Here is a 27,226-nt window from a genome sequence, read left to right on the forward strand (position 1 = left end):
TGGAGTGTGCAATGCAGGCAGACGTGCTCTGGAAATGTCTTTGCACTAGTGGGACTATAGCAAAGTCCAATAGCCACGTTTAGGATGCCACTAGGTACACTGAGTGTTTGCTAGTATAATGGCTTAGTTATAATGAGTTGGAGTGTGCAATGCAGGCAGACGTGCTCTGGAAATGTCTTTGCACTAGTGGGACTATAGCAAAGTCCAATAGCCACGTTTAGGATGCCACTAGGTACACTGAGTGTTTGCTAGTATAATGGCTTAGTTATAATGAGTTGGAGTGTGCAATGCAGGCAACCGTGCTCTGCAAATGTCTTTGCACTAGTGGGACTATAGCAAAGTCCAATAGCCACGTTTAGGATGCCACTAGGTACACTGAGTGTTTGCTAGTATAATGGCTTAGTTATAATGAGTTGGAGTGTGCAGAGGACAGGAGGGTACAGTGGCAGGATTGTGGGGCTCTGGGTAGAGGAATGGAAGCCTGCCTTTCTATTCCCTCCTAATAGGGAAATGCAGGGAGGAAATCCCTGACCTTGGCTACACAGACGCTGTCGCTGTTTTCAGGACCTGTCACCTATGGCTCTGACCCTGCCGGTTTGAGCCCTTAAAAGGACTGCTAGAAAGTGCTCTCCCTAAGCTGTCCAGCGCTGTGTATGGAGCGCATACAGCTGTATCGGCGATAGGACAAAGGACGGAGCTGCGACAGTGATGTCTGACACCAAAGACGCAGAAGAGATAATGGCGTCCTGGAGGAAAATGTCCGGTTTTATAATGCAGGGACATGTGACATGGACATCCTATCACACATGCCGTTGCTTCTCTGGCTAAAAGTCCACTTAGCTGTGTGTGTGTCTGGGATTGGCTGACATGCTGGCCCGCCCCACTACACGCGCGCGCTTAGGGAAGGAAGACAAGGAAAAAAAAAAAAAAAATGGCGATCGCCATTATAGAAACAGCAGTGATCTGAAGGCGCTGTTCACGCACACTATACACTGAAATGTCATAATAGTGTGATTCACAGAGTGACTTACACTATTACAGCGGAAACCAAGCTAGGAATTAGCTGTTTTTTTGCTGCTAGAACCGTTCTCGAACGTTTCTAGAACAATCGAGCTTTTGCAAAAAGCTCGAGTTCTAGTTCGATCTAGAACAGGCCCCAAAATCACTCGAGCCTAGAACTGGAGAACCTCAAACCGCGAACCGCGCTCAACTCTACTCTTCACTGGACCCCCTACACAAGTAATGGTTGTAATGCCCTGATGGCGGCCCTGGGGAGCGTGCTTAATGATGGTTCTTCTGAAGTATGGAAAGGAGAGAGGGCACCTGATGCAGATGATCTGGCTGTTTTGCCAGAGGAGACGACATGGTCAGAGTAGCAACTTTTTTTTATAAGGATGCTTAGAGGAAAGTGGGGTGATGATTGTCTTTAATGTTCAACTTCTTGCGGGGTGTGTATCTGGATCAAGAAGCTTTGTCTGCCAAGTTAGCAATTGGGGATCTCAATTTAGAAGAATGGGCAGACACAGTTGCTTTATCTGAAGGAACTGGAATGATTAGAAATTAAAGAGCCTGGATAGGGTGGTGGGATGGTTTGGTTCATATACTGGTCTTTCTCAAAGTAAAGGTCCAATTTGTTCTGTTGTGTATATAACCTTTTCCTGCGTGCCAACATTCTGAGTTTACATGAACTTGATGGGCAAAGAATGGCAGCTCAAACAAGAAAGTTTTCTTATGTCGCTGATGGATGCCCTGGGTTCATTTAGTACCTGTCCATGCTCATTACGGTCACACCATGGTAGCTTTCCCAGGCACTAAAATGTATATGTGAAAGGACCAGTGTGAAGCCACTTTTGCCAGTTAATGGTGCTCCACTGCAAGGAATGAGTTTGGTAATTCAAACAGGATTGTCAGGTCTCTGCCATATATTAATCTCCAGTATAGTTTTTAAAGTATATTTCTGAGTCAAACATACTTGGCTGAAATTATACTGTGGCTGTATAAGTTGGGCAGCATATATCAGCTGTCACTTTAAGCAAGCACTGTTATCAAAGAATTAAGTGAAGCTTGCCACCTGTTTATTTTCCCTACCTGGCTTTATGAAGCCAGAGCCAACAATCAAAAAAGGGAAACAAGCAGGTGGAAACTGCACTTAAATGTTTTGCAGTATCATGATGTAATGAGGCTGAGAATTTTATAGCTGGGCTATTACCAATGTTAAATAATTTGAGACCTCAGCTCGTGTAAATAAAATTAAACACTAATGTTCCTAGCAGCAAGTTTTGTGTGTTTCGGCACGTTTTGTAACAGAGTCGTTGGAATTCAATCAAGATCAGATTTATTGCAGAGATGCGTGCATGCACCTGTTAGTTATGGCTCTATGGGAGTAAAGAGTCACTCACTTGTTGATACTCCCACCTTCAGTTTTCCCTTCAGCACTCAACAATAACGGAGGAGAAGAGATAACTGAGTTGTCAGAGCCGAGTCCTCAGCAACTAAGAAGGTATGTGCAGGTGTGGTTAGCTTAGACTCTAGGCAGTTACAGGCCCTGCTTCCCAGTACAGCTGTGAGGTTAGAAAGGACCACTTCCCAGCATAAGGCCTCCTCAACGTCCACTGCCCCAACCAGTCAGTGAGAGCCTGTCTGGGTCTCAGGTCTAAGGCTTTCTCCTGTGATGTGAAGGCAGAGGCTTCATGCAGGCTCTCCAGGCAGAAGCCTTTGAGAGATATTTTTTTTTAAAACATTTTGTCTATTGAGACCACTATCTTTTACTTGTGCCCTGTTGAAAATATCTTGATGATAACCTCTGTTACGAAGTCTATTACCAATAGTAAAATATTCTCTATTGAAAATGAGTTAATCAGAGCATATACGTTTTGCCCTAATGATTTCTCCATACGGAATTGAGAATGTCGTATGTGAGGGATGACAGCTAGCAGTTCTAAGGAGAGTGTTCCCACTGAACAGCTTCCTATAGATTGAACATGCAATGATGTTTTCATCTACCTTCTTCTCCATTAGTAAATCCAAAAACTCCATTTTATCGTTCGGACCATTACAGGAAAAGTTTAAATTAATATCATTACTGTTGTTCATAAAATCTGGTATGACCGCTACGTTACTGGACCAGATTAGTAATATATCATCCACATAGCGGCCATATCAGATGAAATAGTCAGAAAAGAGGTTAGCAGGGGCAAAACTATATTTCTCTTCCCACTAAGTAACTACCAGTATAGCCAAAGTGGTTGAGAAACAAGAACCCATTGGCAGTCCTCTCACTTGGAAAAAGAAATCTCCATCAAACTTATTGTTAAGCAAAAAAATTGATGGATTGCAATATAAATTCCCCTAAAGTACCCTACCATAGGTACTCAATCAATCAAGATCATAAGAGATTGCCAGAAGGGCCACTCTGTGTGGAATCGAAGAATACAGATCTATAATGTCACATGTGGCAAATTTATAGTCTGCTTGCCAGTTCAATTTGTCAAAGGCCAGCAAAATGGAAGTGCCATCCTTTAAATAAACCGGTATGCGATAGATCAAATGTTGGAGACATTCCCCAAGAGATCCAATTGCAGAAATTATAGGGCGCAGAGGGGGTGGAAATCTTTCTTTGTGCATCTTGGGGAGACCATGAAAAATTGCTATAGGGCAGTTGTCTTTATTAATAAACTTCAATGTATGAGCCTTCAATGTGCCTACACGGCAACACTCCACCACCAAGTTTATTAATTTTTCCCGACATACATCTGTTGAATTTTTTAACACTTTCTTATATGTTTGAACATCATTTAGCATTGTTAACACCTGTAGTCTATAAAAGTCAGCATCCAAAACCACAACACATGCCACTTTATCTGCCTTCTTAATTACTAGATTTTTATTTTTTGGGAAATCCGATAGTGCTCTAAATTCATTCTTCGAGAGATTCTTTGGTTATAGTTTGTAGGCATCCAAAGCTTCTACCCACGATTCTTTAGGATAATAATTAGGATTTTTTTGTTTGAACATTCACGTCTGATCCATTTCCCTCACTTACATTATTATTTTCTCTAAATAGAACCTGAAATATAATATGGACTTTTTGCTCACTAAATGTATGGCAGGTATCAATAAGATATAAATCTTCCAAAGGTTCTACCATATTTACGCCTGTATTATAATCATCTTTACCAAAAACAATGGGTTTTTTTAACAGTTAAGAGTCTAACAAATTTATTTACATCAAACAAAGTGTGAAACAGGTCAAAGTCATAGAAGGTAACATAATTCAAACCCCTTGAAAGCATGGTCATTTGCAGGGAAGACAAAATCATGGGAGTCAAAAAACCAATAACTGCATTATTACCCAACATGTTTAGATTTTTTTCTTAAAGTTGGAAGCATTCCTGGGTGGCAATTCTCTTCTTTCTACTGCGTTTCCTCTCCTGTTTATTGAGGGAGATGACTTTTTTCTAGAATTGATTAAAATAGCCTCTACGATAGAACTATTTGTATCAAAGTCCGTTTATGAGGAAGAGAAAAATACATGTCTTTGTGTACTTAAATTATGCTCCTCGGGTGTATTGCCATGTTTTAAAATGTATTTAAAATTTAAAATGTATTTATGTCGGGGAGTATTATTTTTCCTCCATGTATAAACCTGATTTTGCTGGTAGTCTGCAGAGTCTCTATCAAATATTGTTTTTTTGTTTGTCATTATAGTTTTCCTCTGCTCTGGCAGGACACATACATAATATATTTAAAATAAAATAAAAAATAAAAAAACAGGAATTATGCAGGTGATTGCAAACATTTTTTGGACAAGCATAATGGCAATTTGGATTCTATGTGTTTATTGTTTTTTTTAAAAAAACCTACATGTAAGGGCAGAGAGTGACCCCCCCTCCCCCCCATTAAAAGCTTTACACTCCTGGGGCTAATGGGCCCTTACATGTAGCTAGTATAGAGTAGGACCCTGCATAATGAGGTTGCCGTGATGTGGCTACTGAGCAGGGATGGAAATGGCCATTCTAATATGCCAAACGCCTCAAAAAACTTTTTTTCTAGATTGCTATTATTTTAAATCTTTTGCCATTATAGTGTGCGACTGTTTGTCTTGATATATATGTTATACATTATGAACAGATACGCACCTGTTCACACTGTTGGAAGAGCTGCAAGTCTTTATGTTTAATTATAGATATAAATTTCTATATGATATGCAGAGTAAATAACTTAATATATGAATGAAGTGTCATTATATTTATTCACACTTTTTTTTTATGAAGAAAATAAATAATAAATTGTAGGTATTGTTTGATATCCATCAAGCTTTTTTGATGTGATGGGTTAAAGTACGTGAAGGACTCTTTATTCATACTTACATAAATTAATCAAGATTGCTAATTATTCTTAGATTGGTGGATGTTTCCTTTGTATATTTGTATATATTTGTGATATAATCTTGATTTTATTATCTATGATTAAGAGTGTGTACATGCTCTAACTGCGTAAGATGGCTCTTCTTCATGTTATCTTAATGGATTTTTAAGATGTCCAATTGAATAAACATTATGGATTTTAGTCCTGGATTGCCCCTATACATTTTTTTGTTTTTTTATCTATTTACCTGTTGGTAAGATAGGTGATAGTGATGAGCGAGCATGCTTGTTACTACTCGGTACTCGCACGAGTATCACTGTACTCGGGCTACTCGGCGGGGACGGAGTAATCTCGCGATACTCGTGCTGTACTCGTGGTCTTCATCCCTGCATGTTGGCGCTCTTTTGAGAGCCAGCCCTCATGCAGGGATTGGCTGGCAGACCACTGCAATGCCACAGCCCTGTTAGTTGTGGAATTGCAGTGATTGGCCGGCCCGCACAGCGTGACCGAGCCTTTATACTGGCGGGCGCGCTGTGCTCTGCTCACAGCCATCCAGACAGTCAGTGCAGGGAGAGTGTTGCTGCTTCAGGGAAAGGTTTGCGGCCCTTTATAGTTATTTCCGTAGCAGGGCTCCAAACAGTGTGACCAGAAGTCCTTCTCAGGACTATTCTAGTTGTATACAGGCAGGCAGGGTATAGCCAGGTCGGAGTACAGTAGCAGAGTCCTTCTCAGGACTATTGTTGCTATATACAGGCAGGGTATAGCCAGGTCGGAATACAGGCTAGTAATAACGAATAACGTTTGGAACACCATTCTAAGTCTGAACTGGGTGCAAAAAACCTAAAAAAACATCACTATGGGGAGATAAGGTATGCACACCAGTGACTATGTAAGGGGAATACATGGAATAGCAGAAACTGCTGTGTGAATACTGACTTGAAAAATCCAATAGCTATATGAAGAGTGAAAATGTGAAAAAGTGAAAAATGGAATCTGCATTACTGCCATGAACATATGAATCAAGAGAAATTTAGCTACTGAATTGATCAATGCAATAGAGCCCCAACACTACGCCAAAGTATTTCTCTACGTTGGGGTCCCTAGCTTGTGTGTGTCCTCTCATGCAGTTAAAAAACTTACCGTGTATGGGAAGCTGAGACCCAGGCTATTTATGCGTATTATATGGATTGGCAATAGGTGTGGTGGGGAGGGTTCACAAACGAAAAACTACTAACAATAACGAATAACGTTTGGAACACCATTCTAAGTCTGAACTGGGTGCAAAAAACCTAAAAAAACATCACTATGGGGAGATAAGGTATGCACACCAGTGACTATGTAAGGGGAATACATGGAATAGCAGAAACTGCTGTGTGAATACTGACTTGAAAAATCCAATAGCTATATGAAGAGTGAAAATGTGAAAAATGGAATCTGCATTACTGCCATGAACATATGAATCAAGAGAAATTTAGCTACTGAATTGATCAATGCAATAGAGCCCCAACACTACGCCAAAGTATTTCTCTACGTTGGGGTCCCTAGCTTGTGTGTGTCCTCTCATGCAGTTAAAAAACTTACCGTGTATGGGAAGCTGAGACCCAGGCTATTTATGCGTATTATATGGATTGGCAATAGGTGTGGTGGGGAGGGTTCACAAACGAAAAACTACTAACAATAACGAATAACGTTTGGAACACCATTCTAAGTCTGAACTGGGTGCAAAAAACCTAAAAAAACATCACTATGGGGAGATAAGGTATGCACACCAGTGACTATGTAAGGGGAATACATGGAATAGCAGAAACTGCTGTGTGAATACTGACTTGAAAAATCCAATAGCTATATGAAGAGTGAAAATGTGAAAAATGGAATCTGCATTACTGCCAAGAACACGGTAAGTTTTTTAACTGCATGAGAGGACACACACAAGCTAGGGACCCCAACGTAGAGAAATACTTTGGCGTAGTGTTGGGGCTCTATTGCATTGATCAATTCAGTAGCTAAATTTCTCTTGATTCATATGTTCATGGCAGTAATGCAGATTCCATTTTTCACATTTTCACTCTTCATATAGCTATTGGATTTTTCAAGTCAGTATTCACACAGCAGTTTCTGCTATTCGATGTATTCCCCTTACATAGTCACTGGTGTGCATACCTTATCTCCCCATAGGAATACAGGCTAGTGACCAGAAGAGTCCTTATCAGGACTATTGTAGCAGTATACAGGCAGGCAGGCAGGCAGGGTATATAGCCATTCCTAGTGGTGACCGTATACCAGCCTTCATCATATCTGGGGCTGGTGTACACAGTCTAAAACAGTCCAGATAGTGTCAGACTTCTCAGTAATTTTTGCTCCTAAATACCTGTTAGGTTCTTAGTGCGTCCGTGCTTGCATTTAAAAACCGCACGTGTGTGCCTGTCGGTGGCAGCGTACAGGTGCACTTGTGTGCGTTTTTCACAAACTATTATATAACGCACAAGTGTAGTGTATAATACACGTCAGTCAGCAGTGGCTGATAGTGTCAGACTTCTCAGTAATTTTTGCTCCTAAAAACCTGTTAGGTTCTTAGTGCGTCCGTGCTTGCATTTAAAAACCGCACGTGTGTGCCTGTCAGTGGCAGCGTACAGGTGCACGATTTGCACAAACTTGGATATAACGCACAAGTCTAGTGAATACACGTCAGCACAGCATTGCAAAATGCGCAAGGGCGTTGGCAAGGAACAAGGAAGTGGACGTGATGGTGGTGCAGGCAGAGGCCGAGGTCGTGGGCAAGCTCTAATTTCGCCACAACAAAGGGCTACATCTAGTCGCTCGCACGTCCTGTCCCAAATTCTTGGGGACCGCAGCAGTACACCGCTCTTGAACCAAGACCAGTGTCAACAGGTTGTTAGTTGGATAGCGGATAATGCTTCCAGTCAGATTGGCACCACCACAAACACTCTGTCTTCCACACGGTCAAGTGTCAGTAGCCGTGATACTGCACCGCACATTTCAGAACCTGATCCTCCTTCCTACCACAAGGCTGAGTACATGTCCTCGGACATTAATGATCCCACACTTGGACACTCGGAAGAGCTGTTCACGTTTCAATTCGCACATTCTGGCCTCTCGCCAGCTCATGTTGAAGTGGGTCATGAGGAGATCGTATGTACAGATGCCCAAATATTTGAGCAGCCACGTTCTCACGAAGTTGGCAACGTGTCTCAACAAGGGGTGGACGATGATGAGACAAAATTGTCAGGAAGTCAGGAGGAGGAGCAGGGTGCGGAAGAGGAAGACGACGTGGTGGATGATCCAGTAACTGACCCAACCTGGCAGGAGGATATGCAGAGCGAGGACAGCAGTGCACAGGGGGAGAGAGGCATAGCATCCCAACAGGCAGTAAGAAGCAGGGTGGTGGCTCCAGGCAGAAGTCAGGCAACCGTTCCCCGGAACAACAACACGACACAAGGTGCCTGTACAAATGTTAGGTCTTCCTGAGTCTGGCAGTTTTTTAAGTTGGCTCCAGATGATTCTAAAAAGGCCATTTGCAACACCTGCCGTGCCAGCATCAGCAGGGGTACCAAAACTAGCAGCCTGACCACCACCAGCATGATCAGGCACATGTCAGCCAAGCACCCGACTTTGTGGGAAGTACAACAGAGTCGAGGAGCAGTGCTTGCTGATGTCACTGCTACGTCTTCGCTGGTTGTGCATGCGAGCCAATCCCCTGTCCATGCTGCCTGCGAACAAGCCTCCTCCGGTCCTGCACCTGCAGTTGCCTACGCAGAAATAACACCATCATCAAGCACGTCCTTGACCCAGCGCAGCGTTCAGTTATCCATTCAGCAAACCTTTGAACGCAGGCGCAAATACACTGCCAACGCCCCACATGCCACAGTTCTAAATGCTAACATTTCGCGACTGCTTGCGCTGGAAATGTTGCCTTTTAGGCTGGTGGAGACAGAAGCATTCCGCGACCTGATGGCGGCAGCTGTCCCACGTTACTCGGTCCCCAGCCGCCACTATTTCTCCCGGTGTGCCGTCCCCGCATTGCATAACCACGTGTCACAAAACATCACACGTGCCCTGAACAACGCTGTTTCACCCAAAGTCCACCTAACCACAGACACGTGGACAAGTGCTTGTGGGCAAGGCCGCTACATCTCGTTGACGGCACACTGGGTTAATATTGTGGAAGCTGGGACCCAGTCTGAGCGAGGGACGGAACACGTCCTTCCCACACCAAGGTTTGCAGGCCCTACCTCAGTCAGGGTTTCACCCACACTCTACAGCTCCGGAATGTCATGCTCTTCAGCCTCCTCCTCCTCCTGCACATCCTCATCCACTTTACCCTCCACACCAGTCCCAAGCTGGAAGCACTGCAGCACTGCCTCGGCGAAGCGGCAACAGGCTGTGCTGAAGCTAATCTGCATAGGTGACAAACCCCACAATGCAGAAGAGGTGTGGACAGCTCTGAAACAGCAGGCAGATCACTGGCTCACACCTCTGAACCTAAAGCCAGGAAAGGTCGTATGTGACAATGGCCGGAACCTGGTGGTGCCTTTGAGGCGAGGCCAGCTGACACATGTTTCATGCGTGGCCCATGTGCTCAACCTCGTGGTTCAGCGCTTTCTAAAGTCATACCCAGAGCTGTCTGATCTGCTGGTAAAAGTTCGCCGCCTGTCTGCACATTTTCGAAAGTCACCTACTGCTTCAGCCGGCCTTGCCGGCTTTAAGCGCCGTTTGCATCTTCCGGCTCACAGACTGGTGTGTGATGTCCCCACGCGTTGGAATTCAACTCTGCACATGTTGGTCAGGATATGTGAGCAGAAGAGGGCAGTTGTTGAGTACCTGCATCACCTAAGCCGTCGGGAAATGGGTCAAACTCCACACATAACACCTGAGGAGTGGAGATGGATGTCCGACCTATGTACCATCCTCCAAAACTTTGAGGACTCCACCAAGATGGTGAGTGGTGATGACGCCATTATTAGCGTCACCATACCGCTACTATGCCTTCTAAAACGGTCTCTGCTCAAAAACAAACATGATGCATTGCAGGCGGAGCGCGATGAGTTTCAGCAAGAAACAGTAGTGGGTGTGGGTGATAACACACAGCCCAGCCTCGTCTCATCATAACGTGCAGTGGAGGACTATGACGAGGAGGAGGATGAAGACATGGAGCAACTCTCCGGCCAAATTGAGGATATGACATGCACACCAGTCATATCCTCGGTTCAGCGTGGCTGGCCAGAGGACAGGGTAGATGAGGAGGAGGAGGAGGAGGACAGCATGTTCAGTCATCGTGTTGGTCAGGCTACTGAAGTCCTGGCTGTTAAGAGTCTGGCGCACATGGCTGACTTTATGGTAAGCTGCCTGTCTCGTGACCCTCGCGTTAAGAACATCTTGGCCGACAATCATTACTGGTTGGTAACACTGTTAGACCCACGCTACAAGGAGAACTTTATGTCTCTTATTCCCGAGGCGGAGAGGTCAACCAAAATGCAGCAGTTCTGGAAGGCCATAGTCACGGAAGTAGGCAAAGCATTCCCCTCACAAAACGCTAGCGGCATAGGTCAGGAATCAGTGGACAACCAAGGCGTACAGCCGAGAGAGGCACAAGTCCAATCCACCAGAGGTAGGGGAACAGTCTTTAAGATGTGGGACAGTTTTCTCAGCCCCTCACGTACCACAGCCCCTGAGGTGCGGGGTCGTGCCACAAGAAATCCTAAGTTTGCCCAGATGCTCAAGGAGTACCTTTTCAGATCGAACAACTGTACTCCGACATTCCTCTGTGCCTTACAATTATTGGGTATCCAAGGTGGACACGTGGCATGAATTGGCTCTCTACGCCTTGGAAGTCCTGGCCTGCCCTGCCGCTAGCGTTTTGTCAGAGCGTGTTTTTAGTGCCGCAGGTGGAATCATTACAGATAAACGCACCCGCCTGTCAACTGAAAATGCTGACAGGCTGACTCTGATCAAGATGAACAAGGGTTGGATTGGGCCAGACTTCACCACACCACCAGCAAATGAGAGCGGAATTTAAAGTTTGTAACGGGAATTTGCCATGTACCTCCACTCACCCATGGGTACACACTTCTGGACTTTGGATAATCGCTGGACTGCTCCTCCTTCTCCTCATGCGCCACCATGATGACCGTTACAATAGTTAGGCCTTTGTTTCAGGTATACCCCCAGTGGTAAATTTTTTCGCCCATTCTTTGCAGAATGGACATTACAACGACAGGAGACCCGCTCCTTTGCAATGGGAACAATGTTTTGAGGCCCTCATGCACGTCTCTATCCAGGGACAACGTGGAGCCTCCCAATTTTTGGCTGCCCTGCCTAAGGGCTATACTATAATACACCCACTTCCTGACAATGGGCACTTCAGGTTTACAGGCCATCATGCACGTCTCTATCCAGGGACAACGTGGAGCCTCCCAATTTTTGGATGCCCTGCCTAAGGGCTATACTACAATAGACCCACTTCCTTACAATGGGCACTTCAGGTTTACAGGCCATCATGCACGTCTCTATCCAGGGACAACGTGGAGCCTCCCAATTTTTGGCTGCCCTGCCTAAGGGCTATACTACAATAGACCCACTTCCTTACAATGGGCACTTCAGGTTTACAGGCCCTCATGCACGTCTGTATGCAGGGGCATTGGTGAACCTCACAATTTTGGACTGCCCTGGCAAAGGAAAATACTACAAAGACTCACTTCCTCAAAATGGGCACATTAGACTCAGAGGCCTTTATGTACGTCTCTTTTCAGGGACATCGGAGTGCCACACAATGTTTTACGTAAAATCTTTCATGTATTAATCTCAAAAAGTAACATACATTAGCTCTATCTCACTATTGGGTATGTGCCCTTAACATTTCCGCCATGAAAATTCATTTTGGTGTCATTTTTGAAGGTTTTCTGGTGAGTCCGTAAAAATGGCGTAAAACGCGAACAAAATTGTTCACAGCTGTGACTTTTGAGTGATAAATGCTTCAAGGGATCTTCCCCATGCTGTTGCCATGTCATTTGAGCACTCTTCTGAGACTTTTGTGACATTTTTAGGGTTTCTACATGCTGCCGGGGGTCATTTCACAAAAATACTCGGGTCTCCCATAGGATAACATTGGGCTCGGTGCTCGGGCCGAGTACACGAGTATCTTGGGATGCTCGGCCCGAGCCTCGAGTACCCGAGCTTTTTAGTACTCGCTCATCACTAATAGGTGAGCCTATTGGACATAATTGAGCTTATTTGTCACAGCTCAGTTTTTTGGTTTTTTTTTTTTTTTTTTTGTCTGTTATCTTGCTTTAATACAAGTTGGGGGTGCAGCCCTCCTGATACTGAGGCTGAACAATTACCTGCTTTTCACTTTTTGCTGTGTATTTAATCTGGGACCCAGCTAACCACTTTACCATCCATATTGAAGTTTTGACATGACACTAGTCAGGTACAGAATATGTTTTTAACTTTAGTAGGTTAGGGACTGTCTCAGATGGGTACACCGTGACGAGGTGAGACAGCTTCTTACCTTTTTGCAAAAATGTATATACTAAGTACCCTGTTTATTAAGCACTTGCAATTTATTTATTTATAGTCAGGGTATTTTTTCTACAATTTTCTCCTTGGTTTTTTTTTATAATTGAGCTGAGCAGCAAACTATTGCAATCCACTTCATCACCTTTTTGGTTTTCAAACTATGATCAGAGATCAGTTCATAACATTAAACAACTGATCAACTGCAACACAGAAAATGTAGTTTATATCATGGAATGTACTGTGTGTCATCTAATGTATGTTGGATGTACAGTGGGTACGGAAAGATTTCAGACTCCTTTAAATTTTTCACTCTTTGTTTCATTACAGCCATTTGGTAAATTCACAAAAGTTCATTTTTTTCCCATTAATGTACACTCTGCACCCCATCTTGTAAAAAAAAAACCCCAAGAAATGTAGAATGTTTTGCAAATTTATTAAACAAGAAAAACTGAAATATCACATGGTCATAAGTATTCAGACCCTCTGCTCAGTATTGAGTAGAAGCACCCTTTTGGGCTAGTGCAGCCATGAGTCTTCTTGGGAATGATGCAACACGTTTTTCACACCTGGATTTGGGGATCCTCTGCCATTCTTCCTTGCAGATCCTCTCCAGTTCAATCAAGTTGGATGGTGAACGCTGGTGGACATCCATTTTCTGGTCTCTCCAGAGATGCTCAATTGGATGTCGGTCAGATCTCTGGTTGGCCAGTCAAGAATGGTCATAGAGTTGTTCTGAAGCCATTCCTTTATTTTAGCTGTGTGCTTTGGGTTATTCTCTTGTTGGAAGGTGAACCTTTGGTCAAGTCTGAGGTCCAGAGCACTCTGAAAGTGGTTTTCTTCCAGGATATCTCTGTGCTTGGCCGCATTCAATTTTTCTTCAATTGCAACCAGTTGTTCTGGCCCTGCAGCTGAAAAACACCCCCATAGCAGGATGCTGCCACCACCATGTTTCACTGTTGGAATTTTGTTGGGCAGGTGATGAGCAGTGCCTGGTTTTCTCAACACATACCGCTTAGAATTATCACCAAAAAGTTCTATCTTCTGTAAGAGAGTGAACTATGACAATACAGGGCGAGCATTAGGAAGAGTCTGCCTGTCTGTCTGAGCGATAAACAGGAAGTAGTTGTGGAGATCCAGGAAGTGCGAGGAGGGAGTTGGGTGTCCATGGCAACGGGTTTTTGAAAACGTAGTAGGTGAAGCAATATGGGCCTTAAAAAGTTGGTTGTAAGCCCCGGTTTGTGACCAAGAGACTTGTTGGTGAACAGAGCCAGTGACAGCATCTGAGGAGAGTGAAGGGAAACAGAAATTGCGAAGACAATACCACATCACTGTGTGATAAGCGATCCAGTTGTGCAGACCTGGGTCCAACTGAAAGAGCATTTGAGGAGAAGCTGAGGAGATGTTTCCCTCCCTGACAGAGCAAGTGATTGATGTCCAGTAAGGCCGTGAGTGACTGCGATAAGAGAGACGGCGTCCGGTGTCATCCCCATTGGAAGGATTCTGACAAGCCCTGGAAAGGAGTGATCCCCAGACTGCATCCTGAGGCTACAGAATTAAAGTGCTTGACAGGTGACTCTGGCATTGGCTGATATCTGCCAAACTTTGTTGTTTTTTTTTGCAATAAGTACTTATTTTTGGCGCCAAAGTTTTATTTTTATTTTTCTGGACTTGCTGCAGCCCACGCGGAAACATACCGGTGTAAAGTTACATTGGAGTTTAATGGTACCATAGGTTGTGAGATACCCGGGTATCCCTGTGATAAGTGTATAGTCATCATTAATTTAGTGTATTGTATTATTATCTGTGATAAGTTATACTCAGTGCGCCATCTCAGAGGTTCCATCAGACCACCCTCACCTAATTTACATCGTCTTTCCAGTTTGATAAGTTTAACGTGTAGGTAAATTTGTTCCGGGTCCCAAATGTGATTTACATATACTGGGATCTCTGAGATCGGTGCATTGATTTTCGGCTAGCGCTTAGTGTGTGAAAATTATTAATGGTAATGTTTTTAAGGGGATTTTGAGCTTATTATATTCTACATTTCACCGTAATTTGACCCCCATTTCAGTAAAATACTGTTGTTCATTTGTGCCTCAGTCTCGGTCTGTGACTCACTGGATCTTAATAGGACCTCTGGTCATTACATTTTTGGCGTAGTCGGCAGGATTCAGTGTTTGTCATGGACGGAGGCGGCGAAGGAAGAAATGATCCCACCGCATCAGCAGCCCCGCTGCTGGGTGCGGGTCTTTTGGCAGCCCCGGCGAATGTGGGTGGGCATGTACCGGTAGGAGCTTTACTCCAGCACATGCCGAAATACGACGGGCGTAATATGGCGTTGCAGGATTGGGCAGAGAGGGTCCAGAGTATTCTGCGGATGTGTAATCTGACTCCTGCATTACGAGCAGAACTGGCATTGAACGCACTAGAAGGCGACGCTAGGCGGACGGTGATGATACGACCTGAGGCTGAGAGAAGTACGTTAGAGAAAATTTTGGTACTGTTAGAGGGGAGTTCTGGAGGCCGTGCCCGTGTGACCCAGCTTCGATCATTTTTCTTTAACCGCCCTCAAAAGGAAAGTGAGTCTCTGATGCAGTACTCTAATACGCTACAGGAAACATTGAATGAAGTGCAGCGACTAGATCCAGGGGCCCTGGGAGCGTTCCGGGAGGTAGACCACTTGCTCCGGGACCAATTCATCACAGGGTTAGCTAACAGGCTCCTTCGGGATAAACTGTATGAGGTGGCCCGGGCTACCCCAGAAATATCTTTCTGGCAGATTTACCAAGCCGCGGTGGAAAGGGAGGCAGAGTCCATTCTGGTAGTTCAAGGGGCTGTGGACAGTACACCGCTGGAGGGAGGCGGAATGCAATTGTCAGGAGCGGAAGGACTGGTAGATGTTGTACAAGCTCTGCGTGCTGAGTTGAAGGAGCTAAAGCTGGAAGTGTCTAAAATCAGAGCTGGGTCGTCCCCTACTCCCCTGGAGAGGCCACCAGCTACACCCTCTGGGATGGTGATTCCACTGACAGCCGGACCGCCCTCTTTGAATGACTCAAGCCCCCGTCCCCAGGGAGCAGTCACCTGCTGGAGGTGCGGGCGCCGGGGACACATGTCACGATACTGCCGGATGTCCACAGTCCCCGAGACTCCTCCGCCGATGTTAAACTCCCAGCCGCTGCCTTGAGAGGGCAATTTGCAGTGGCCCCCCCCTCACAAAGCCCCCAACGGAATGAGCAAGATTTGTTTGCATGGAGTCCAGTCTTAGAAGCAGAATTTGAAGGACGGAAGATGAATTGCTTGGTTGATACGGGATCTGAATGTACCATTATGCCTCTAGAAGTTTTCGAGAAATACTTCAGTCAACTAGTGGTTCCCGAAGATGGTCGAATGATAAGACTTACTGCCGCTAACAATGGCCAGCTGACGGTGAAAGGGATCGTGTGGATGAGACTGAAAATGTTTGGTCAAGAGCTGGGTCAGAAAGGGGTAGTGCTGGTGGACCACCCCCCTAGAAGAGGGATGGAAGTGACACTGGGAATGAACATTCTGCGAGATCTAAATCATCAGATGTATGCCCGTGAGGGACCCCGTTACTGGACTCGTGCTACAGGTCACCGACCGACACAGAGAATGTTACACCGCCTAGTGCTGAACTGTGATCTGCTGAAAAGTGCAGTCCCTGGGGGCCGGGTGGGCCTTGTCCGAGTGCCATCACGGACCACGATTTCACTGGCGCCCCGACAGGAGGAACTCTTGATGTTGCCAGTGGGGGCGGCGCAGAGGCTGAATGGACTTGAGGTATTACTTGAGCCAGCCCCAGAGAAGTCCTCTTGTGCCAAGGTGCATGTGGCCCGGTCTCTGACGATTGTGAAGAATGAACGGGTGCCAGTCAGATGCATTAACGTGTTGGAGGAGGCTATTACCATTCCTGCTGGGACCATCCTAGCTGAACTGTTCGTGCCAGAGGGGAAGATGCCTGACAAAGCGGTGTTTGAATTGCGGCCAGACCCACAGTCATCCTGGACATATGCGGTCGAAGTAGCAGGGCCTGAATCTCCTACCAAAGAATGGAATGGTCGTGTGATCATGGATCAGATGGGAGTAGATCGGGAGGAACTGACTTCCGTGCAACTAGAACAGTTGGAGAGGGTCATGTGGGAACATGAAGAGGCCTTCTCGCGACATGCAGAAGACTTCGGGTGCTCACCGACGATTGAGCATGAGATTCCCACGGGGGACACCCCTCCCATTAGAGAACGTTATCATCAGATTCCCCCGACACTTTATCAAGAGGTGAAGGGCATGGTTGCCAGTATGCTCGACAATCAAGTAATAGGAGAGAGCCAAAGTCCTTGGGCTGCTCCCGTTGTCCTTGTCCGAAAGAAGGATGGGACCCTCCGATTTTGTGTGGATTATCGGAAATTAAACGCGCACACTGTGCGAGACACATACCCGTTGCCTCGGATAGAGGAGTCCCTGTCTGCATTAGGACGGGCCAAATACTTTTCAACGTTGGACTTGGCGAGTGGATATTGGCAGGTACCAATGGCTGAGAAAGATCGGGCAAAGACAGCATTTGTTATGCCAATGGGGCTCTATGAATTCAACCGGATGCCGTTCGGACTCAGTAATGCCCCGGGGACCTTTCAACGCCTTATGGAACACTGTTTAGGCGACCTGAATTTTGAATCGGTATTGATATATCTAGATGACATCGTGGTGTTCGGAACGTCATTTGAAGACCATCTTGAGAAGTTGCGCCAAGTGCTCCAACGTCTCAGTCGCCATGGCTTAAAGATAAAACCAAAGAAATGTCAACTGTTCAAGAGTCGCATAGAGTATCTAGGCCATGTGGTGACCCCCGACGGGGTGTTACCCTCAGTCAGTAAGATCTTAGCGGTACAGGGGTGGGCACCTCCTCAGACTCTACGGGAGGTGCGGGCTTTCTTGGGATTGGCAGGGTACTATCGACGATTTGTGCCCAGGTTTTCACAAGTAGTGGGTCCCCTGAATGAACTTTTAAGAGGGACGGCGCTGGGTCCTCGCAACCGCCCTATCCAATGGGGGCCTCAGCAGCAAAAGGCATTTGACGAGGTGAAAGCCGCCCTAACGAGTGCCCCTTTGTTGGCATATGCCAGGTTTGATACCCCTTTCCTGTTGTACACTGACGGTAGTCTTCACGGGTTGGGGGCGGTACTGGCCCAAATTCAGGATGGCCGGGAGCGGGTCATTGCCTATGGCAGCAGGTCTTTAAGGGACACTGAGCGCAATCCGGCTAATTATAGTTCGTTTCGCCTAGAGCTGTTAGCCCTGGTGTGGGCAATGACGGAGCGCTTTGCTGAGTATCTAACGGGAGCTGAGGTGTTGGTCATGACCGATAATAACCCTCTTGCTCACTTAGAGAATGCGAAACTGGGAGCGTTGGAGCAGTGATGGGTCGCTCGCCTTGCTAAGTTTAATTATCAGATTAAGTTTCGCTCGGGGCGAGAAAACGGTAATGCGGACGCATTGTCGAGGGTACCCCTTGGATTTAGGGGAGAAAGCATTGATGACCAGCTCGAGGACACAGAGACCCCTGACTTGGGGCAGGTACCTATCTTCCGCAGTGTGGTACATTCAAGTGGGGTGGCATCAGGGATGCCGTGTGTCCTGGGAAAAACGCCATCAGATTGGGCAAAAGATCAAAACGAGTGTCCAGACATCTCGCGAGTGCGCACCTGGGTACAAAATGGGATTTGGCCGAGTATAGAGGACAAGGCCCAACTATCCGCAGAAGGAATTAAACTATTTCGACAGTGGGATAAGTTGTGTGTGGAACAGGATCTTTTGTATTGTAAGGTGTATCTGCCATCGGAGCTGCAACACCGGTACCAACTGGTAATCCCTGTAGGGATGGGTCCGATGGTTGCCCGCGAGGCACATGAGAAAGGAGCCCACTTTGGTAGTGAAAAGACACTCCAGTGGTTACAGCGAACCCTCTATTGCCCTGACTTGGGAGGGATGGTAGCGGAGGCATGTCGGCAATGTCGGGTCTGTGGGCTCAGTAAGAGTCCTGAGCAGCGGGCCCCTACTCAAACCATTAAAACGTCTGCCCCCTTGGAATTGCTCATGATTGATTATGTCGTGATAGGATACTCGACGTCTGGGTGCTCCTATTGCTTGGTAATGACAGACCACTTCACTAAATATGCTGTGGCAGTGCCGACAAGAGATCAGACAGCGGAGTCGGCGGCTAAGGCTGTGTGTCGTCATTTTCTCCAAGTGTTTGGGTGTCCGCAAAGGATACACTCAGACCAGGGGGCATGTTTCCAGGGGACACTAATGGAAGAGCTGCGCCGGCTGTATGGCATAGCACATTCAAGAACGACACCTTACCATCCCCAAGGAAATGGGGCCTGTGAGCGTTTCAATCGTACCTTGATACAGATGATGAGAACATTAGAGGAAGGGCAGCAGGGCCACTGGCCTGAGTACCTCCCTGAACTAATGTGGGCCTACAACAATCGATTGCACAGCACTATGGGCTATTCGCCACACATGTTGATGTTTGGGAGACCTGGGAGGGATATTGAAGATTTGAACATGCCAGATCCCTCCTCTGATTCCCCTCGGACTGCATCTGAATGGGTTCGGGAACACCAGCAGCGACTGAGAGTGGTGCATCAGGTGGTGGGTAATAGACTCAATCAGGTGTCTCATAGGGACACGAGGCCTGTGCAGACGGAACCTTTCTCCCCAGAGGATAGAGTGTTGGTGAGGGTCAAACGACCGACAGGGAAACTGGCCGATCGATGGGAGGCGACCCCATACCTGATAAAGAGACGAGTGAACCCTGAGATTCCAGTTTATGAGGTCGAGCCCGTGGGGGCAGGGGGGCTCACTCGTAATCTTCACCGTAACATGCTACAACGGTGCTGGTTTGAGGACGTGGCTCCCGTTTCTACGGAACCAGAGGCTGTGTCCCAAGGGTCAGGTACTCCTGATGTTTTTGAGTTTGATGATGAGCCCTCCTCTGCGCCTGTTTATCTGCCCCCTGTGAATGATCTGCACCTGTGTGGAAAGAGTGTTGAGCCGGTGGAATGTCCTTTCGAGGGTGACGGCTTGAGTCAGCCACCTGACATGAATAATGGGTCACGGGGTGTCGCACTTCAAGAGGGGGCAGTGTCACGCCTTTCCTCTGATGACACTTCTGAAGGGACTCCTGCCCCTTCGGGGACAGAATCCGTTGGGAAGGACCTTCGGAGAACCACTCGACCTACGGCAGGAATACCCCCTCAGCGCTACGCACAGGATGATTTTGAGTGGGGAGGTATGTCGAGGACGCCAACCTCTAGTGGGGTGGCATGTAAGAGAGTGAACTATGACAATACAGGGCGAGCATTAGGACCCTGCGGAGTCTGCCTGTCTGTCTGAGCGATAAACAGGAAGTAGTTGTGGAGATCCAGGAAGTGCAAGGAGGGAGTTAGGTGTCCATGGCAACGGGTTTTTGAAAACGTAGTAGGTGAAGCAATATGGGCCTTAAAAAGTTGGTTGTAAGCCCCGGTTGGTGACCAAGAGACTTGTTGGTGAACAGAGCCAGTGACAGCATCTGAGGAGAGTGAAGGGAAACAGAAATTGCGAAGACAATACCACATCACTGTGTGATAAGCGATCCAGTTGTGCAGACCTGGGTCCAACTGAAAGAGCATTTGAGGAGAAGCTGAGGAGATGTTTCCCTCCCTGACAGAGCAAGTGATTGATGTCCAGTAAGGCCGTGAGTGACTGCGATAAGAGAGACGGCGTCCGGTGTCATCCCCATTGGAAGGATTCTGACAAGCCCTGGAAAGGAGTGATCCCCAGACTGCACCCTGAGGCTACAGAATTAAAGTGCTTGACAGGTGACTCTGGCATTGGCTGATAGCTGCCAAACTTTGGTTTTTTTTTTTGCAATAAGTACTTATTTTTGGCACCAAAGTTTTATTTTTATTTTTCTGGACCTGCTGCAGCCCACGTGGAAACATACCGGTGTAAAGTTACATTGGAGTTTAATGGTACCATAGGTTGTGAGATACCCGGGTATCCCTGTGATAAGTGTATAGTCATCATTAATTTAGTGTATTGTATTATTATCTGTGATAAGTTATACTCAGTGCGCCATCTCAGAGGTTCCATCAGACCACCCTCACCTAATTTACATCGTCTTTCCAGTTTGATAAGTTTAACGTGTAGGTAAATTTGTTCCGGGTCCCAAATGTGATTTACATATACTGGGATCTCTGAGATCGGTGCATTGATTTTCGGCTAGCGCTTAGTGTGTGAAAATTATTAATGGTAATGTTTTTGAGCTTATTATATTCTACATTTCACCGTAATTTGACCCCCATTTCAGTAAAATACTGTTGTTCATTTCTGCCTCAGTCTCGGTCTGTGACTCACTGGATCTTAATAGGACCTCTGGCCATTACACTTCATCTCATCAGACCAGAGAATCTTATTTCTCATAGTCTGGGAGTCCGTGTGTTTTTTTTTTTTTTTTTGCAAACCCTATGCAGGCTTTCATATGTCTTGCACAGAGGAGAGGCTTCTGTTGGGCCACTCTGCCATAAAGGCCTGACTAGTGGAGGGCTGCAGTGATAGTTGACTTTGTGGAACTTTCTCCCATCTCCCTACTGCATCTCTGGAGCTCAGCCACAGTGATCTTGGTGTTCTTCTTTACCTCTCTCACCAAGGCTCTTCTCCCACGATTGCTCAGTTTGGCTGGATGACCAGGTCTAGGAAGATCTCTGGTGGTCCCAAACTTCTTCCATTTAAGGATTATGGAGGCCACTGTGCTCTTAGGAACCTTGAGCACTGCAGAAATTCTTTTGTAAGCATGGCCAGATCTGTGCCTAGCCAAAATTCTGTCTTTGAGCTCCTTGGGCAGTTCCTTTGACCTCATGATTTTCATTTGGTCTGACATGCAGTGTGAGCTGTGAGGTCTTATATAGACAGGTGTGTGCCTTTCCAAATCAAGTCCTATCAGTTTAATTAAACACAGCTGGACTCTAATTAAGGAGAAGAACCATCTCAATGAGGATCACAAGGAAATGGACAGCATGTGACTTAAATATGAGTGTCTGAGCAAAGGGTCTGAATACTTATGATCATGTGATATTTCAGTTTTTCTTGTTTAATAAATTTGCAAAAGTTTCTACATTTCTGATTTTTTTCCTGTCAAGATGGGGTGCAGACTGTACATTAATGAGAACAAAAATGAACTTTTTTGAATTTATCAAATGACTGCAATGAAGCAAAGAGTGAAAATTTAAAGGGGGTCTGAATACTTTCCATACCCCCTGTATGTAAACCACTCGAGCGAGCATCACTGTGCTCAGGTACACTCAATTGCTCAGTCTAGTATGAGTTACCTGCAGTACTTGATCGGCTCTCGCTGTGGGTAACAACAGCATGATCAGATGTAGTGTGCACACAAAAAAATTAAAAATTAAAAATCCTGCCCCGGAAATGGCTGCATGTGGGCGGAGAATCAAATTTCCCATTTAGTGACTTCCATGGGACTTCAGGCCAAGTCCAGGTCCCAAACCTAACTTTATCTAAAGTCCGGCTGAAATCACCAAACCGAACTTCCAGTGGTCCACTCATCTATTCATAATAAAAAGAGAGAGAAAATTGATTAAAAAACTGAGAGTCCTCGGTGGTTATGGAACTAAAGACATTTCTGAAGAAACATGTGCAATTGGATTATAGAATTACATAGAAAGAAGTGATATATAAGTCTGATTATATAGGACTGTATAATCACAATCCTTATTATAATTTTTTTATTTATCGCTCACATAGACATTTTCCCTGTTGATATATTACCTAGGAGTAATTATCATTCTCTTTGGATTATGCATTTTGTTTACTCACTTTTTTTTAGAGTTCAGCTGCCTCTTATTTGTAAGCGCCTTTGGTTTTGGAATTTACTGCACTCTGTCCTCCGGTAATTTATAATTTTCCTTTATGTTCCTTTTTTAAAAAAAAAAAAAAAAAAAAAAAAAAAGTGCTTTCTTTTGACACACTCAGTCAATTATCTTAATGCCTTCAGTGCGTGTAATTCTGCATATCACGTTCTGTTCACTCTGAAGAGGTTACTGCTCTCCGTCCTCTGGGAAGTTATACGAATTCTAATTTTTTTATTCAGGTTAGTTTCCTTTTGGAAATGTTTGTTTTTGGCACACTCCAGTTACATATCTTATCTCCTTCAGTGTATGTTATACTATGTAGTTCCCAGTTTTCAATCTGAATTGGAGCCGTTATTCTCCCTTGTTAGAGTTGCTGTTTTTGCTCTTGTAGTCCTGCGGTACGTACTGTATATACTGCTTCCATATTAATTTGGCTGTAAGCTTTAGTTGTATTTTTTAACTGTTATTTTCATTCTAATTTCTAATTTGACATTATGATTATTACACATTTGTATATTTATAAATTGTATATATTTTTATGCTTAGGCTATGTTCACACACTGCATCATTTCTTAACCACAAAGATGCAGCGTTTTTACCGTATTTTGCCCAATGCGCTTTTTAAGTCAAATCTATTAACTGGAAGGACTCAAAAACGCTGGAAAAAGCGCAAAAAGAATTGACATACTACATCTTCAAAAACGCAGCCAAGATGCAACCAAAAAAAGATGCACAGTGTGGACAGCAAAATTGAAATCTCATAGACTTTGCTGGGAGAAGGAAAGGCATGCATTTTGGTGCATCTTAGTGAACTCAAAAACGCACCAAAAATGCAGTAAAAGATGCAGTGTGTGAACATAGCCTTACTTCAACTCTATTTGGGATGATCCTGGGTTCAGCATTCATGATCTCATTTTGCAGGGTTAGATTACTGTGTTATCTACAGTATATTAAATTATGTTATAGTGTCAATATATTTCCACCCAGAAAGGTTTCCTGACCATCATTAGTTCCTTTGGGGCATTTTAATCCCCTTTTCAATGGTTTGCTATATGTGATTATATTAAGTACCTATTAGAGATGGACAAATAGTAACTATAAAGGAAAGGATGGTTGACCTCGGGGAGATCAACATCCAACACCGCGGAGACACCATCACGTGTTTCTCAATGCAGTGACACAAGAACAAGGCTCCTTGGGAGAATATGCAAAACAATAATGCCGTGGAGACACCATCACATGTTTCTCAACGCTGGCAGGAAGCTAGCCAGATCTTTCACCGGGAAGGAACAACCACGGGAAGGGCAGTCTCCAGTCAAGGAAACCGCCTATACCAAAACATGGTATCCATCCACAGACAGCTGTTTCGGGGTATTTGCCCCTCATCAGTGTGGAGTAGGAAACTGGCTAGTGGGAGCATTGCCTAGTAGAAGACTACATAGGTAAGGATGGTTGACCTCAGGGAGATCAACATCCAACACCGCAGAGGCACAATCACGTGTTTCTCAACGCAGTGACACTAGAACAATGCCCCCTGGGAAAATATGCAAAACAAGAATGCCATGGAGACACCATCACATGTTTCTCAATGATGAAAGACCTGGCTAGTTTCTTGCCAGCATTGAGAAACATGTGATGGTGTCTCTGTAGCATTCTTGTTTTGCATATTTTCCCAGGGGGCCTTGTTCTAGTGTCACTGCATTGAAAAATATGTGATAGTGTCTCCGCGGTGTTGGATGTTGATCTCCCCGAGGTCAACTATCCTTACCTATGTAGTCTTCTACTAGGTAATGCTCCCACTATCCACTATCCAGTTTCCTACTCCACACTAATGAGGGGCCGTTAACGATCAAAATTACTCACCTAATCGTTGATCGTTGACACGTCGTTTATCGATGCTGTTGCAGGACGCAGGTTGTTCATCGTTCCTGAGGCAGCACACATCACTATGTGTGACACTGCAGGAAAGAGGAACATCACCGTACCTGCGGACACCCGCAATGAGGAAGGAAGGAGGTGGGCGGGATGTTCCGCCCGCTCATCTCTGCCCCTCCGCTTCTATTGGGTGGCCGCTTAGTGATGCCGCTGTGACGCCGAATTAACCGCCCCCTTAGAAAGGAGGCAGTTCGCCGGTCACAGCGACATCACTAAGCAGGTAAGTACGTGTGACGGATCCTAGCGATGTTGTGCGCCACGGGCAGCGATTTGCCCGTGACACACAACCAACGGGAGCGGGTGCTTTCACCAGCGACATCGCTAGCGATGTCGCTGTGTGTAAAGCCCGCTTTAGACTATGTGCACACTAGAAAATAGACTTATTCTACACCCTCTGGCAGAATACCGCACCTGTGGCAAAAAACGCGGTAAAACCGCACCTGCGTTTTTGCCATGATTTGCTGCGGTTTTGCCGCAGTTTTTTTGCGAGTTGGTCCTTGCGTTTTTTTACCATTATCTATGGCAAAAACCGCAGGTACCTGCAGAAAGGAAGTGACATTTACATTAATTCCGCAGCGGAAATTCCGCGGGTAAAGCTGCAGGTATAAAAAAAGCAGTGTGCGTACAGCATTTTTTATACCCATAGGTTTTGCTGGGGAATGACTGCATAAATGTTAGAATCATTTTCTGGAGCAAATCCGCGGCAAATCCGTGGTAAGGCTCTGTTCACACTAGAAAAAGTATTTTTCTCAAGAAATTTCTTGAGAGTCTGAAAGATTAACGCACTTGCGTTCAAAAAAACGTACCGATAACGCAACGAAAACCGCATTTTTGTGCATTTTTGATGCGGTTTTGGTGCGTTTTTTCCGCAGGTTGGTCCCTGCGTTTTTTTAGCATTATTTATTATTATTATTATTATTATTATTATTATTATTATTATTATTATTTATTTATAGATAATTCCATGATAATAGAATATAGATTGATTCCATGGTGCTGTACATGAGAAGGGGTTACATACAGAATACATATACAAGTTACAATAGACAGACTAGTACAGAGGGAAGAGGACCCTGCCCTTGCGGGCTTACATTCTAAAGGGCAAAAAGCGCAGGTACCTGCAGAAAAGAAGTGACGTACATTCTTTTTCTCAAGAAATTCTGCAGAAAGAATTTTCTTGAGAAAAAAACGCAGTGTGCGCACAGTAATTTTATTTCCATAGGTTTTGCTGGGGAAAGTCTGCAGAAAGGTTACAACCATTTTCTCAAGAAATTTCTGCAGCAAAAACGCAAAAAAGAGGGTAAAAACGCATTGTGTGAACAAGGCCTCTGATATTTGAGTTCAGCTAATGAAAAATGGGAACAAAGCAAGTGTTGCTTTTATATTTTTGTTCAGCAGCATAATTTGTTACGAATCTGCCCCTGCAGAGAGTGTCCGCTGCAAATTTGCTTTCTGTGAACACTCCTTGATTATGTGTGGTGTCGCAATCAATATGTTCTCCTATGGCTTACTCAGAGTTTAGTAATGCACTCCATTAACCTTTTCCCCACCATACGATATTCAGTTTTTGCAATTTTGTTTTTTCCTCCCTTATTCCAAGAGCCAAAACATTTTTTATTTTTTCTTAGCCGTGTGGGGGCTTGTTTTTTTACAGGATGAGTTGTAATTTTGAATGACATCATCCATTTTATCAAGTGATGTACTGCAAAACAGGAAACAATTCCAAGGGCAGTGAAGCAACAAAAATAAAAGCAATTCCACAGTATTTTCATTTTTTTTTTTTTTATTTACATTGTTCATCGTACAGAAAAAAATTACCTGGAATTATAATTCTACAGATACTAAACATGTATAGCTTTTATTTTAGTTAAAGGGGTTATCCGGCTTCTTTTGACTTTTTCTCATTATTACACTATTGGGCTACATTGGGGCAGGTAAGTAGATCGAGACCACTTACCTGCCCTGCTGTCAGCCCCTCTCCCCTGGCTCAGAGTGGTCATGTGACCGCTCCTGTCGCGATTTTGCTGCTTCCGGTCATTTCATGTCTACATGGGCAGGGCCATGTTGACATGCAAATCTGGAACAGCATGTCGCCTCCCTGCTGGGCTGTACAGTGCGTGGAGTAACCGCCCCCGTTCCCTGCACCCTCCCACACATTCCCCTGCACCCCGTACTCTGCCCACAACCTCCCACACACTCCGTAGTCTCCCTCCCCCGCCTCCTGTGCCCAGCTACGTGCGCCCTGAATTCCAGCCGATTCAGTGTCCAGTTCAATATGGCAAGGAACACTTGCTGTCAGATACACTGTCAGCGCTGTGTCCCCAGCGCTTTATCATGTTTACTGCCTGACGCCCTGGGAACTGTCTCCCCCCCCTCCCCTGTGCGCGCTGTCTGTGTCATCATGGGTCATCTGTGTGTGTACAGTCTGTGTCCCGCGCCAGCCCCGCGGATGCCCGCACTGCAGC

At 45.3% G+C, this 27,226-nt stretch overlaps 1 protein-coding gene across 2 annotated transcripts in view; it reads left to right on the forward strand.

The window, feature by feature from the left end:
* Positions 1-2,408: 2,408 nt before the first annotated feature.
* The window catches only part of LOC142245128 (putative methyltransferase DDB_G0268948), a 108,353-nt gene continuing 83,535 nt past the window's right edge, over positions 2,409-27,226 (forward strand). Inside the window, exon 1 of one of the 2 annotated variants that reach the window (XM_075317485.1) lies at positions 2,409-2,500. The gene's annotated coding sequence lies outside the window, so the exon portion shown is untranslated. Of the gene's footprint in view, positions 2,501-22,975; positions 23,066-27,226 lie in introns of those variants that run through there. The other variant, XM_075317486.1, reaches the window with a different exon arrangement.

The sequence above is a fragment of the Anomaloglossus baeobatrachus genome, chromosome 7, assembly GCF_048569485.1.
Source record: "Anomaloglossus baeobatrachus isolate aAnoBae1 chromosome 7, aAnoBae1.hap1, whole genome shotgun sequence".
Lineage (NCBI taxonomy): Eukaryota > Metazoa > Chordata > Amphibia > Anura > Aromobatidae > Anomaloglossus > Anomaloglossus baeobatrachus.